We start from the raw sequence: 16,747 nt of genomic DNA, 5'->3' as shown, positions 1-16,747 counted from the left end.
CGTAGGTTTGAAATGGCATACCCTCCATAGAGATGATTTATATCAGTCAATTCTCTTTAAATTTTTTATACTATTCATAGCAAATGTTGAGGTTACTGGGAATGAAGTAGAGCCCCGGACATTTTACACCATTTGACGGCATTGCAATTTTTTAATATGTAAAATGTTCATTATGAAAGCACTTGCAAGAAATGATTTTTGTAAAATTCCATTTTATATTTTTCACTCAAGGCAAATTTTTAAAAGGTTTATTTTCAAACAACAATATAAATTTATAAAACAACATTTTTGTCATAGTCAATAAATTTTCAATGGAATAAATTAAATAACATGGACTTTCAAAAAAAGTTTCTAAGGCATATAAAGAACATATTGCTGATCTGTTTATTTAGTTTTTTTGAACATGTTATATAGGGTGTCTGAAAATGATCGGATTGAATAGCAATTTCAATGCCAATGCCAAAATATTGTATATTGTCGCCATCTCAAATCATTTAAAACAATAGCACACTACACCATTTATCAGAAGATAATACAAAGAAATCAATGCATTGCATTGCTTGTTAACTCTTGATGTCATCTAACATTCACAACCAACTATAGCGAATCATGCGAATTATCGTACTAACATAAATGGGTTTCTGGTGGAAAATTTTATTTCAAGTTTATTATTTACTTTTTTCCAACAGAAAACACAAAAGTATGTTATAAAATTTCGGCGAAGTCAGATTACATTAAGCTAAAATATTTGCCGCACTTATCAGTTTTTTTATATTTCGACCTCCATTATTTGCACTGCATTAGAATGTGAACGAACAGTAAATGAATCAATTTTATTGCTTGACATGTAACGGCTCTAAAAACGACTTTAGTTCATATTGTCGAATTAATTCATGTCAAAAGCAATGAAAGGACGAAAGCATAAAAATTAATCATTTCATTTCGAACTCTGGTGTCTGCCGATTGGTAGGGTTCAAATTTGGAATATTTTTACGCTTTTCCATTCATATATTGTTAATTACCAATTCGAATTAGGTCTACTTTTTAAATATTAAAATATGTTAGTAGACTGTTTTTCCAATTTGATTAATTTTTTTTAATTGACTCGATTTCTTGAGAACTGAAATTGCAGGCAGTTCACAGTACCGGATGAAGTTTAGTACCGAATTATGTGGTGGCGAAACTGAATAGATGATGTAGAAACAATTGAACACGGTCACACCAAAGTTAAAAGATAATTACTTTTTGAAAATCGTTAGGAAGGAAAAAAAGAGACAACATCTCATTCCAAAAATTCTAAAATTGGGAAATAATTGAGGAAAATATTGCAATGAAATCGGATTTTAACATAATAGTACATTCTATTGACAATCTTCGTAAGGACCTTTAAACAAAAACCAGCAAACAAGTTGAAGATTTTTTTCATACAATTTCGGAATGTTATCTTGGAAAAAAAATCGCGTAAAAATATACCAATAAAAATATGAATGAAAAAAATCTTTTTGACGTGAAATTTTTTCTATTTTTCATATTATATTGAAGAGTAAATTTTTTATTGTTTTGAATTCTGAATGAATGATATTAAAATATGATACTAAATGATGGTCTTTTATTTCTAAAATTCGCATATAGCTTCCAACTCCAGGATTTAAACAAACAAAAATGACTGACAAAAATTTATGGGGCTCATTTTGAAACTTAAAATGTACTTAAAATCGGGTTGTACCCTTATATGAGGGTTATGACCCATATAATAACCAGCAAAAGCGATGTAAGGTATCTTGAACGTTTAGGATATATATATATATATATATATATATATATATATATATATATATATATATATATATATATATATATATATATTTATATATATATATTATTTTGATGATTTATGCCACATTTTTTCACGGAATTGTCTGGAAATTAGTATTTGTAGGTCATAACGGGTCCCTGAGCATGTGGCAAAACATTGCATGTATAGGTCCACGTTGTGGTATAGCCCCCATATAAAGGTACCTCCCGATATTCGGTATTTTAGTTTTTTTTTTGCCACATTTTTTCACGGATTTGTCTAAAAATTGGTATTTGTGGGTCATAATGGGTTCCAGCTCCGGTGGCGAAACATTGCATGTAAGGGTCCATGTTTTGGTATAGCCCCCATATAACGGTACCTCCCGATATTCGGTAATTTGATGATTTTTGCAACCTATTTTCACGGATTTGTCTGAAAATTGGTATTTGTTGTTCATAATGGGTTCCAGCTCCGATGGCGAAACATTGCATGTAAGGGTCCATGTTTTGGTATAGCCCCCATATAACAGTACCTCCCGATATTCGGTATTTTTATGGTTTTTGCCACATTTTTTCACTGATTTGTCTAAAAATTGGTATTTGTGGGTCATAACGGGTCCTAGTTCGTGTAGCGAAACATTGTAATTATAGGTCCACTTTTTGGTATAGCCCCTATATAACGGTACCTCCCGATATTCGGTAATTTGATGATTTTTGCCACATTTTTTGCCACATTGGTATTTGTTGGTCCAGCTTCGGTGGCGAAATATTGCATGCATGGGTCCATGATTTGATATAGCCCCCATATAACGGTACATCTCGATATTCGGTATTTTGATGGTTTTTGCAACATTTTTTCACTGATTTGTCTAAAAATTGGTATTTGTGGGTCCTAATGTGTAGCGAAACATTGTAATTATGGGTCCACGTTTTGGTGTAGCCCCCATATAACGGTACCTCCCGATATTCGGCATTTTAATGGTTTTTGCCACATTTCTTCTAATGTTTCTTTTACCCTAAGGTGGAGGGTATTAAAAGTTTGGCCCGGCCGAACTTAATGTTTTTTACTTGTTTTTACATACATTTTCTTCAAATTTATCCTCTTCAAACTACATTGCATGCCGTTTAAAGAAAGGATTTTTTGTTTTACTGTTTGAATAGTATTCGTAGGTTTGAAATGGCGTACCCTCCATAGAGATGATTTATATCAGTCAATTCTCTTTAAATTTTTTATACTATTCATAGCAAATGTTGAGGTTACTGGGAATGAAGTAGAGCCCCGGACATTTTACACCATTTGACGGAATTGCAATTTTTTAATATGTAAAATGTTCATTATGAAAGCACTTGCAAGAAATGATTTTTGTAAAATTCCATTTTATATTTTTCACTCAAGGCAAATTTTTAAAAGGTTTATTTTCAAACAACAATATCTATATATATAAAAGAAAGTTGTGTTAGTTACTACGCTTATAACTTAAGAACCGCTGGATTGATTTTAACGATTCATACAAATTCGGAATTGTCTCCTCTCCGAAAAGGATAATATCCAAAAAAAATCGCGTAAAAATGTGATATATTAACATTTTCATTTTGACTTTTCAAATGTACAATAGTAATGTTTTATTTTGCATGATTTTTTTCCATTTTGACTTATTTTTTCTAATGTACATTTGTAGTGTTTTTTATATTTTATTTTTGAATTCAAATATTAATACCAATTCATTTAATTGACTTGATTTCTTGAGAAATGTAACTGATGGCGAGTTACATGGAAGTGTAGTACCGAATTATGTGGTGGCGAAACGAAATAGATGATGTCGAAATAATTTAATGGAATCGAATTTTAAAATAGAAGTACATTCTATTGACAAACTATATAAGGATCTTTAAACATTTGCTGTAAAAAATCAGCGAACAAGTTGAAGATTTTTTCAATGTGTTATTCTTCTTTTGTCATTTTTTTTTTTCAATTTGTATTATCTAATTGAAAAATTTTCACTATATACAAATTTTCACCAAAAAATGAAATAAGTGGGAAATACGATGTTAACTGACATCTACCTTTCAACTCCAGGGCCGACATCGTGGTTCAGCTGGAAGATGCGAACACATTTGAACAAACAAAAATTACCGAAAAAGCCTAATGGGGCTCATTTCAAAGCGTGGAACTACTTCTTTCCTTTCACAATAATCCGTCCAATGTACAATCAGAAAAATACCAAATAAAAAGGGTGGAAAATAGTAGAGCGAATGGGACTCTAAGTAAGAAAAGGATTTCTATCCTTCCAGAAAATCTTCCCAAACATTCAAGATACCTTAAATCGATTTTGCCGTTCATGATATCGATCATAATTCACGGATAAGGGTACAACCCGATTTCATATTTATATAACCATCGTATGATTTAAGCTATTTTTGGTGTCTTGGTCACTTTTTTAATATTTTGGCCATTGTTTGGCATCTTTGTTTCTAAGGAGGTGGAGAACCTCTTCGCATAAAGTTTGAAATGTTCAGAGTAGGGCCCATTTCGGTCTTGACCACATTCATTAATTGATTTGGCTAAAAATTGTATTTATGCTACTCTGGGGTAGGGAACCATCATACAGATAATTGCCACATAGGACTTAATTTAAGTAAAGTCCCCACATTGGAGTATCCCCAAGTCCACTTTCACATCTAATTGGTGGTCAGAAAAGAAAATTTTGTTTTCTATTGAATTTGTAACCCCCAAGAGAATATTGGTTGGGCCACGTTTTGGTATAACCCTTATATAAATGTATCCCTGATTTCAGCTGTGACCGTGGTGTTGGCCACGTTTTTCAACTGATTTGGCCATTAATTACTGTATTTAGGCTACTTTGTTAGTAGAGAACCATCTTACAGAAAAATGTCAACATACGTAAATATTTTGGTACAGTCCCCATATAGTCTCCAGGCCCGCCGATCTATAGTGATGTTTTCCGATTGGCGGACAACAACGCGGGTATTGTTTAATCGTCATTGAATTTTACTATGAACAAGAACATAGACTTTTTGGGGACTCTAATGCGCAATTTGAGGTGCTATGGTAATGGGTGTAAAAGCGTAATTAACTTTGACTATTCAGAAATTATTTTGCCCTCCTTCCATAGTTATTTATTTCTATTTAGTCGAATCAATATTTAAATTTTAATATGAGCTAGATTTGTGAAATATTATGCTATGCAAAATTTGCATTAAAGACTAAAACTACGGACCGGCAACGCGGACCGGGCCAGCTAGTAAATTTATAAAACAACATTTTTGTCATAGTCAATAAATTTTCAATGGAATAAATTAAATAACATGGACTTTCAAAAAAAGTTTCTAAGGCATATAAAGAACATATTGCTGATCTGTTTATTTAGTTTTTTTGAACATGTTACATAGGGTGTCTGAAAATGATCGGATTGAATAGCAATTTCAATGCCTATGAATATATTCACAAAATATTGTATATTGTCGCCATCTCAAATCATTTAAAACAATAGCACACTACACCATTTATCAGAAGATAATACAAAGAAATCAATGCATTGCATTGCTTGTTAACTCTTGATGTCATCTAACATTCACAACCAACTATAGCGAATCATGCGAATTATCGTACTAACATAAATGGGTTTCTGGTGGAAAATTTTATTTCAAGTTTATTATTTACTTTTTTCCAACAGAAAACACAAAAGTATGTTATAAAATTTCGGCGAAGTCAGATTACATTAAGCTAAAATATTTGCCGCACTTATCAGTTTTTTTTATATTTCGACCTCCATTATTTGCACTGCATTAGAATGTGAACGAACAGTAAATGAATCAATTTTATTGCTTGACATGTAACGGCTCTAAAAACGACTTTAGTTCATATTGTCGAATTAATTCATGTCAAAAGCAATGAAAGAACGAAGGCATAAAAATTAATCATTTCATTTCGAACTCTGGTGTCTGCCGATTGGTAGGGTTCAAATTTGGAATATTTTTACGCTTTTCCATTCATATATTGTTAATTACCAATTCGAATTAGGTCTATTTTTTAAATATTAAAATATGTTAGTAGACTGTTTTTCCAATTTGATTAATTTTTTTTAATTGACTCGATTTCTTGAGAACTGAAATTGCAGGCAGTTCACAGTACCGGATGAAGTTTAGTACCGAATTATGTGGTGGCGAAACTGAATAGATGATGTAGAAACAATTGAACACGGTCACACCAAAGTTAAAAGATAATTACTTTTTGAAAATCGTTAGGAAGGAAAAAAAAGAGACAACATCTCATTCCAAAAATTCTAAAATTGGGAAATAATTGAGGAAAATATTGCAATGAAATCGGATTTTAACATAATAGTACATTCTATTGACAATCTTCGTAAGGACCTTTAAACAAAAACCAGCAAACAAGTTGAAGATTTTTTTCATACAATTTCGGAATGTTATCTTGGAAAAAAAATCGCGTAAAAATATACCAATAAAAATATGAATGAAAAAAATCTTTTTGACGTGAAATTTTTTCTATTTTTCATATTATATTGAAGAGTAAATTTTTTATTGTTTTGAATTCTGAATGAATGATATCAAAATATGATACTAAATGATGGTCTTTCATTTCTAAAATTCGCATATAGCTTCCAACTCCAGAATTTAAACAAACAAAAATGACTGACAAAAATTTATGGGGCTCATTTTGAAACTTAAAATGTACTTAAAATCGGGTTGTACCCTTATATGAGGGTTATGACCCATATAATAACCAGCAAAAGCGATGTAAGGTATCTTGAACGTTTAGGATATATATATCTATATATATAAATGTAAGTTGTGTTAGTTACTACGCTTATAACTTAAGAACCGCTGGACTGATTTTAACGAATCACACAAATTTGAAATTGTCTCCTCTCCGAAAAGGATAATATCCAAAAAAATCGCGTAAAAATGTGATATATTAGAATTTTCATTTTGACTTTTGAAATGTACAATAGTAATGTTTTATTTTGCATGATTTTTTCCATTTTGACTTACTTTTTTCTAATGTACATTTGTAGTGTTTTTTATATTTTATTTTTGAATTCGAATATTAATACCAATTTATTTAATTGACTTGATTTCTTAAGAACTGAAATCGATGGAGGGTTACGTGGAAGTGTAGTACCGAATTATGTGGTGGCGAAACGGAATAGATGATATCGAAATAATTTAACGCGGTCACACGAAAGTTAAAAGATAATTACTTTTTCAAAATCGCTAGAAAAAATCATGAAAAAGAATTCTCAAAAATTCTCAAATCAGGAAAAGATCGAAAAAAATTACAATGGAATCGAATTACAAAATAATAGTACATTCTATTGACAAACTTTGTAAGGATCTTTAAAATGAAATAAGTGTTAAATAGGATGTTAACTGACATATACCCTTCAACTCGAGGGCCTACATCGTGGTTCAGCTGGAAAATGCGCAGACATTTAAACAAACAAAAATGACCGAAAAAGACTAATGGGGCTCATTTCAAAGCATGGACCTTCTTCTTTCATGTGACAATAATCCGTCCAATGAGAGCTCAAAATGCAAAATTCTTTGAGAGTACAATCAGTAAAATACCAAATTTAAAGTGTGCAAAATAGTAGAGCGAATGGGACTTTTAGTATGAAAAGGATTTATATCCTTCCAGAAATTCTTTCAAAACATTCAAGATTACTTAAATCGCTTTTGCAGGTCTTGATATCGATCATGACTCACGGATAAGGGTACAACCCGATTTCATATTTATATAACCATCTATGATTTAAGCTATTTTTGGGGTCTTGGCCACTTTTTCATTTTTTTGGCCCTTATTTGAAATTTTCAAAGTTGGTCTTGACCACCTTCATCAATTGATTTAGCTAAAAAATTTTATTTATACTACCCTGTGGTAGGGCACCATCATACAGATAATTGTCACACAGGAAAGTTTGGAGTATCCCCAAGTCCACTTTCACATCTAATGTGTGGTCAGAAAAGAAAATTTTGTATTCTATTGAATTTTTAACCCCCAAGAGAATATTGGTTAGGTATAACCCTCATATGAATGTATCCCTGATTCCAGTTATGACTGTGGTCTTGGCAACGTTTTTCAACTGATTTGGCTATTATTTGGCATCTTGGCTTTTCTGTTTCGAGGGTCTTGACCACATTTTCCAATCGATTTTGCTGTATTTAGGCTACTTTGTGAGTAGAGAACCATTGTACAGAAAAATGTCAACATACGTAAATATTTTGGTACAGTCCCCAGGGCCACCGATCTATTGTGATTTTTACCGATTGGCGGACGACAACACGGGAATTGTTTAATCGTCATTTACTATGAACAAGAACATAGACTTTTTGGGGACGCTAATGCGCAATTTGAGGTGCTAAGGCGTAATTAACTTATTATTATTATTTTGCCCTCCTTCCATAGGTATTTATTTCTATTTAGTCGGATCAATATTTATATTAAAATTTGTTCACCTTTAAAATTTGCATTACAGACTAGAACTACGGGCCGGCAACGCGGACCGGGCCAGCTAGTCTATATATATAAAAGAAAGTTGTGTTAGTTACTACGCTTATAACTTAAGAACCGCTGGATTGATTTTAACGATTCATACAAATTCGGAATTGTCTCCTCTCCGAAAAGGATAATATCCAAAAAAAATCGCGTAAAAATGTGATATATTAACATTTTCATTTTGACTTTTCAAATGTACAATAGTAATGTTTTATTTTGCATGATTTTTTTCCATTTTGACTTATTTTTTCTAATGTACATTTGTAGTGTTTTTTATATTTTATTTTTGAATTCAAATATTAATACCAATTCATTTAATTGACTTGATTTCTTGAGAAATGTAACTGATGGCGAGTTACATGGAAGTGTAGTACCGAATTATGTGGTGGCGAAACGAAATAGATGATGTCGAAATAATTTAATGGAATCGAATTTTAAAATAGAAGTACATTCTATTGACAAACTATATAAGGATCTTTAAACATTTGCTGTAAAAAATCAGCGAACAAGTTGAAGATTTTTTCAATGTGTTATTCTTCTTTTGTCATTTTTTTTTTTCAATTTGTATTATCTAATTGAAAAATTTTCACTATATACAAATTTTCACCAAAAAATGAAATAAGTGGGAAATACGATGTTAACTGACATCTACCTTTCAACTCCAGGGCCGACATCGTGGTTCAGCTGGAAGATGCGAACACATTTGAACAAACAAAAATTACCGAAAAAGCCTAATGGGGCTCATTTCAAAGCGTGGAACTACTTCTTTCCTTTCACAATAATCCGTCCAATGTACAATCAGAAAAATACCAAATAAAAAGGGTGGAAAATAGTAGAGCGAATGGGACTCTAAGTAAGAAAAGGATTTCTATCCTTCCAGAAAATCTTCCCAAACATTCAAGATACCTTAAATCGATTTTGCCGTTCATGATATCGATCATAATTCACGGATAAGGGTACAACCCGATTTCATATTTATATAACCATCGTATGATTTAAGCTATTTTTGGTGTCTTGGTCACTTTTTTAATATTTTGGCCATTGTTTGGCATCTTTGTTTCTAAGGAGGTGGAGAACCTCTTCGCATAAAGTTTGAAATGTTCAGAGTAGGGCCCATTTCGGTCTTGACCACATTCATTAATTGATTTGGCTAAAAATTGTATTTATGCTACTCTGGGGTAGGGAACCATCATACAGATAATTGCCACATAGGACTTAATTTAAGTAAAGTCCCCACATTGGAGTATCCCCAAGTCCACTTTCACATCTAATTGGTGGTCAGAAAAGAAAATTTTGTTTTCTATTGAATTTGTAACCCCCAAGAGAATATTGGTTGGGCCACGTTTTGGTATAACCCTTATATAAATGTATCCCTGATTTCAGCTGTGACCGTGGTGTTGGCCACGTTTTTCAACTGATTTGGCCATTAATTACTGTATTTAGGCTACTTTGTTAGTAGAGAACCATCTTACAGAAAAATGTCAACATACGTAAATATTTTGGTACAGTCCCCATATAGTCTCCAGGCCCGCCGATCTATAGTGATGTTTTCCGATTGGCGGACAACAACGCGGGTATTGTTTAATCGTCATTGAATTTTACTATGAACAAGAACATAGACTTTTTGGGGACTCTAATGCGCAATTTGAGGTGCTATGGTAATGGGTGTAAAAGCGTAATTAACTTTGACTATTCAGAAATTATTTTGCCCTCCTTCCATAGTTATTTATTTCTATTTAGTCGAATCAATATTTAAATTTTAATATGAGCTAGATTTGTGAAATATTATGCTATGCAAAATTTGCATTAAAGACTAAAACTACGGACCGGCAACGCGGACCGGGCCAGCTAGTATATATATATATATATATATATATATATATATATATATATATATATATATATATATATATATATATATATATATATATATAATATATATATATATATATATACTAGCTGACCCGGTGCGCGTTCTTTCTGTCTATTATGCATATTTGTCAAAGCATAATTATTCACAGATATGACTGATATAAGTGTCCACATACTGCTCGGTTAAAATTGTTTTAAAATACCTGTACCCATATTGAAGCCATGGGCTTTAATATTTAAACCGTGGGCTTCAAATGTGTGGATGTCCTATTCAAATCTATTAAAAAGTATATATTAATCTTATCCCCATGTAAGTGATCAAATTAATTTTTTGTATGGTAAATTTACCCTGGCAATCCTGTTGTAATTAGTGCTTTTGAAAAAATTATTAGTTATATGTTTTATTAAATTAATTAATCTGGTAAAAAAGTGTATTAAAGTGTTCAATAGTGATTTTGTAACTCAAAGTGATAATTGGTGTAGTGTTTTAAAATCTTGTTTTATCTTTTAAAGTAATATTAATTTTCAAATTGTGTAGTTGTACATTCTCCTTTTATCCTCTTTCTTTTGTTACATTAGCTAATTAGTTGTTGTAAAATATCGTCTTTTTTTTGTTTGTCATCTCATAAGAGTTCCCAACATTAAAAAATAATAAAATAAATAAAAAAAAATAGCTACAGATCTAATCTTGAAAAATATAGTTGTAACTTGTGTATTAAAAAAGAAATAATTATAATTAAAATAAATAATAATTAAAATAAAAAATGTCGTGCCCTTTCGAATTGTGTAATATTGATAGCATTGGTTTCAATTATAATGTATTGGTTTTCTCCGAAACTTGGTTAAAAACATCTATATTAAATAGTGAAATTTTATATTCAAAATATCAAATATTTAGAAAAGATCGTGTTTGTAAAAAAGGTGGTGGCGTCCTTATTGCAGTTGATACCAAATATACCACTAATTTAATTGATCTAAATGATTTTCTTGATATAGAATTTGTTGGTATTTCCATCTTCACTTGACATTTATAATCAGCATTTATCAGCAATAAATTTAATCACAGTGGGCCATTTTATGTTTCCCTCTAGAAAACACTTGACTTTAGGAAAAATATTTTTTAAAAAAAATCTGCCCGAAAAATCTTTCAGGAGTGTTTATATATTGAAATTACACCTCATGGGCTTTCCAACGTGCTATTCCATGAGCTTGCACTATTTTTAGTTTTCGCACAGGGGGACTCGTTGATGACTTTTGAAAAATAAGAAAAATCGATTTTTCTCTAATTTTCCACGATCGATTTGGCCAAGTAATAGCGTTTTAGAAAGCTCTTGGAACGACCTTTCCTGCAGTACCATTCATATGCGTGCACTATTTTTTATTGCTGCACAGTGGGCCATTTTATGTTTCCCTCTAGAAAACACTTGACTTTAGGAAAAATATTTTAAAAAAAAAATCTGCCCGATTAATCTTTCAGGAGTGTTTATATATTGAAAGTACACTTCATGGGCTTTCCAACGTGCTATTCCATGAGCTTGCACTATTTTTAGTTTTCGCACAGTGGGACTCGTTGATAACTTTTGAAAAATAAGAAAAATCGATTTTTCTCTAATTTTCCACGATCGATTTGGCCAAGTAATAGCGTTTTAGAAAGCTCTTGGAACGAGCTTTCCTGCAGTGCCATTCATATGCGTGCACTATTTTTTATTGCTGCACAGTGGGCCTTTTATGTTTCCCTCTAGAAAACACTTGACTTTAGCAAAAATATTTTTAAAAAAAATCTGCCCGATTAATCTTTCATGAGTGTTTATATCTCGAAAGTACACCTCATGGGCTTTCCAATGTGCTATTCCATGAGATTGCACTATTTTTAGTTTTCGCACAGTGGGACTCGTTGATAACTTTTGAAAAATAAGAAAAATCGATTTTTCTCTAATTTTCCACGATCGATTTGGCCAAGTAATAGCGTTTTAGAAAGCTCTTGGAACTGCCTTTCCTGCAGTGCCATTCATATGCGTGCACTATTTTTTATTGCTGCACAGTGGGCTATGTAACTTTCTTCCATTAAAAAATAATCGGTATGATGACGAAAGTTTTTTATTGAAACACCTTTAAATTAGTTATTTTATTTTTTTATACTTATAATTATGTTCATTATCAGGTACAAACAAGAATAAATACAAATTTAAAAAAATTGCATTTTTCTTTCGCATCTTCAAAAATCGTTTTTATTTTCCGCATATCTGTTATACACTGTTATACAACAGAAAGTGCGCCCAGACTGGGTGTTGTCTTCGCTAGTTAAAATCGTTTTTATCTTCACGCACATTTATACAACAGAAAGTGCGCCCAGACTGGGTGTTGTCTTCGCTAGTTAAAATCGTTTTTATCTTCACGCACATGGGTAGCGGTCAAGTATGGAACCGCCGAGGTAGAGGTGCTCAACGTGTACATTCCGCCGTTAAATAGCTGTGCCCCACGTTATATGCCTAATATCAGTTCACTACTAGTAGACAATAACCGTCTGGTGCTAGGGGATTTCAATGCCCATCTTGAATTATGGCATTCCATCCTAGGTAATGACCAGGGAGGCATGGCGCTGGCTGAGCAAATTGATAGCTCCACGTTTTGCACAGTGAATGAGGACGCGCCCACCAGAATAAGAGGAGATTGCCACAGTTCTCCGCACATATCCATCGTGTCCCCAGGTCTGACGAATGACGTAACTTGGCAATCAGTCATTTTTCTAGGCTTTGACCACCTCCCCATTATTATCGCCATCAACAGACCACCCGACTTCATTGACCCTGAACGCCGCACTTTCCTTAACCATGGGAAAGCCAATTGGCAAGAATTCAGAGAGTATACCAATCGCCGCTTCAGAGAACTGCCCAACCCATCTGATGTTCAGGTAGCAGATAGGTGTTTCCGGGACATCATCAAAGCTGCAGCCGCTCGCTATATACCTGCTGGTCGAATACCTGAAATAAGACCAAATTTCCCAGCAGAGGCAGCGGGATTAGCAAACGAGCGAGATGAGCTTCGCCGTACTAACCCTAATAACCCCAGAGTCAGGGAACTTACTCTGGAGGTATACAGGTTAGTAGGTGTGCATAAGCGGATAAAGTGGTTAGAACATCTGAAGCATTGCAACATCAGTACCAGAACGAGTAAATTGTGGGCAACGGTTAAGTCGCTCCCGAACCCTGGGAAATAGGACGATCGGACATCTGTCTCATTCAACGGCGTAGAAGTGACAGATCCGAAGAGGTGCGCGTGTTATTTTAACCGGCAGTTTGTAGAGCACCCCGAGAGTGACAGGGCGAAGAGAAGGATCCTACGCCGTATACGATCCCTTCCAGCCGAGGAGGTACCACCACAATTTACGTTGGCAGATGTTGCACAGGTCATCAGAAGCGCAAAGTCATCCAAAACGCTTGGTCCTGACGGGATCTCAATGGTGATGTTGAAGCAACTGGATGAACCAGGAGTTGAGTATCTTAAAAAGCTTCTCTATCTGTCGTTAGCCACCCTGGTAGTTCCCGATGCCTGGAAAATGGACAGGGTGGTCCCGCTACTGAAGCCAGGCAAGGATGCCAGCAAAAGTGATTCATACAGGCCGATATCACTTTTGTCACCAGTAGCAAATACGCTTGAAGCTTTAGTCCTCTCCAGCATAAGAGAGTGTTTCCCAGTAGCCGATCATCAACACGTATTCCGAAAATTGCACAGCAAAACAACAGCTTTACACGCCATTTCCACACATGTCAGCAGAGGTCTCAACCAGAACAGGCCGTGCGATAGAACAGTTATGGTGGCACTTGATTTATCAAAAGCCTTTGATACAGTCAATCATGCCACACTGTTCGAGGACATTGAGCGCACCACCCTCCGGCCTAGTTTGAAAGGTTGGATAGTAAACTACGTGTGTAGACGCCAGTCGTACGTGGAATTCAGAAACAAGAAGTCGAGCATCCGTAGAGTTAAACAGGGAGTTCCCCAAGGTGGGGTGATATCTCCGGAACTGTTTAACCTCTACCTTTCTGACATTCCACGCCCTCCAGACGGCATAGAGATTATAACGTACGCAGATGATTGTACGCTCGTGGCGTCCGGACCCATTATTGATGACATTTGCGATCGGTTAAACGCTTACCTTGTTGATCTTATCGCCTTTTTCACTGCGAGGAATATGAAGATATCCGCCACTAAGTCGACGGCCACACTTTTCACTACATGGATGCGGAGATGGGGCTATCCTTGAATGTGCAGGTCGATGGTGCTATTATTCCGACCACCAACTACCCCAAGGTATTAGGGGTCACATTCGATAGCCTCTTTAAGTCGTCCGCGCATACCACAGCTATCTGCGACAAGTTTAGAAGTAGGGACAAGGTCCTTAAGTCTCTGGCCGGCAGTACTTGGGGAGCTGATAAGAAAACCTTGTTGACCTCTTACAACGCGATAGGCCGGTCTGTGATAAACTATGCGGCTCCAGTGTGGTCCGCCAACGCCAGTGGTACTTAGAACCGCAACAGCGTGCCTTCTCATGACACCTGTCGATCACCTACATGAGAAGGCGAAGGTCTTACCGGTGCGACAGCATAACAAAATGCTGTCAATGCAATACCTGCTTGGGTGTTATAGACAAAGCCATCCAAATCACCATCTTGTGGATAGGCAACCTCCGCCCAGGCACGTTAGGAAAGACCTTCATGATCTAGAGAAAGAGGTACAGAGGGATAAGAGAGAGCCTCTAGATCAACAGGCCTATCAAGCGGGACTGAATAGTATTCACTCTAATGCGGTCCCAGAAGCCATTCCAGGATATAGAGTGAATACTGTGCTTGGAGACCATCCCCCTCCCGTCGCAGCTGAAGAACGAGAGCTGCCCCGACAAATTCGAGTAGTTTTGGCTCAATTACGATCCGGATGGTGCAGCCGCCTAAATTCCTACTGGGCACAGCATGTGGCACAGGCCCACATGACACGCTGCACCTATTTCGCTGCCCAGCCAAGCCTACTCACCTAACTCCAGTCTCGTTATGGACACAACCCATACAGGTTGCATCCTTTTTGAGGCTGGACTTATAGCCAGAACCTGATTGAATTGAATCAGAAAATGGAAACCGAACGAACACAGATGTATGAGCTGCTACAACAACAACTAGTGTTTTTATGATAGTGTCTCAAATACGACGGACTTCATAAATCTTGTAAAGTTTAACAAAGTCAACTCTGAGAGTGCCTTTTTTCTCTATTTCAGCGCATGAAATAAACCCAAACCAATTCATAAAACATTTTGTTGTTGTTGTTTATAAGAGATATTCCCTGTAAATCTTTTTTGGGCGTATGTGGAATACATCATTGAGCAATCCAATTCCATACTACAGTCTCACACCTCAATTTGTTTTTCTTGTCCGTCCGTTCACTTATCATAATAAAAAAAAACTCACGCAACGAATTTTTGATCCCTTCCAATCGCTAGAAGATGATGTTGTTTCCCACAGGTGTGCCATTTAATTGATATGTGTCAAAGTATCGGGCTGTGCTCCCAGGTATCCTAAGGTACATATAAAGGTAGAATTAGTAAGAAGCAAATAATAGTATAAAAGAAATAAAAAAACGTTCAAATGACAAGCACAAAATTTTAACGAATCGGTTTTCGGACGTCAGTTTTTAATTAAAAAGTAAATATTCTCTAAAATTGAATTTACTAGCAATTACCTTTATGCTTATGTTCTAGGCATAAATACTGGGTATCATTTCACGATACCGAACAAATTCGTCTGTTCGTGCAACAACAACAATCAATATCTGAAGGTTGGTGTCCACAAGGGGAATATGTGTAGCACTTCATTTTTAATTACCTTGTAATTTGCTTAGCTGCCAACAACTTTTATGTCAAAATGTCACCCCATTAGTAACCTGAAATAGTAAAGACGATATTAAACATAAATTTTTAATAGTCACCATAGAACAAAAACAAATTGTACTTACCTGCTTAATCCACCCCAATTTACTGGCGTGCTCGACCACCACTCAGGAAAATGATAACAACCGCACATACATATTTGGATGTGTGTGTACACATTGAGACACCGTATTTTGTGCGCTAGCACAAACCCACAATCGACCAACAAGTTAGTTTCATTAATGAAATTTTGAGACATGTAAAGAAAATTTTCAGATTAAAATGTGTACGAATAAATAATTTTACAACTGCTTACCTCTGTCCTGTCCACTAAAGAAATGTCCGTGATTCTAGCTGGTAGCATGCATTTCCTTAAGGTTGGCATATCCCGATTTAAATACAGCTTTATTTCAGTCATCACTGAGAGATTTTTCAAAATACTATTCCATAGGTCATGCACATCATCATTTCCAGTGTTTGCCTTGGAAATGTTGAAGTTTGTTGCATGTGACCCAGAAATGTTTAAATTTTAATAAATTTATTACCAGCACCTTTGTGTATAGTTGCTGTCTTCCTTGGTCGGCGAAAAAATGAGAGAGCCGGATATGCGAAGTGGCCGGGTCATGCAC

The 16,747-nt window shown here is 34.8% G+C and overlaps 1 long non-coding RNA gene across 5 annotated transcripts in view; it reads right to left on the bottom strand.

Annotated features, from left to right (window-relative positions):
- Positions 1-16,732, bottom strand: part of LOC101893948 (uncharacterized) — a 33,471-nt gene extending 16,739 nt beyond the window's left edge. For 2 of the 5 annotated variants that reach the window (XR_009343199.1, XR_009343200.1), the window contains exons 1-4: positions 16,435-16,653; positions 16,205-16,319; positions 16,075-16,132; positions 15,661-15,767 (exon numbers count right to left, since the gene is read on the bottom strand). This is a non-coding gene — a long non-coding RNA (uncharacterized LOC101893948). The other 3 variants (XR_009343201.1, XR_009343202.1, XR_009343198.1) reach the window with 3 other exon arrangements.
- Positions 16,733-16,747: the final 15 nt, after the last annotated feature.

This window comes from Musca domestica, unplaced genomic scaffold (assembly GCF_030504385.1).
Source record: "Musca domestica strain aabys unplaced genomic scaffold, Musca_domestica.polishedcontigs.V.1.1 47, whole genome shotgun sequence".
NCBI classification, from domain to species: domain Eukaryota; kingdom Metazoa; phylum Arthropoda; class Insecta; order Diptera; family Muscidae; genus Musca; species Musca domestica.
The sequence above is the reverse complement of the archived record's forward strand: the minus strand, read 5'-3'. Positions and strand labels throughout refer to the sequence as shown.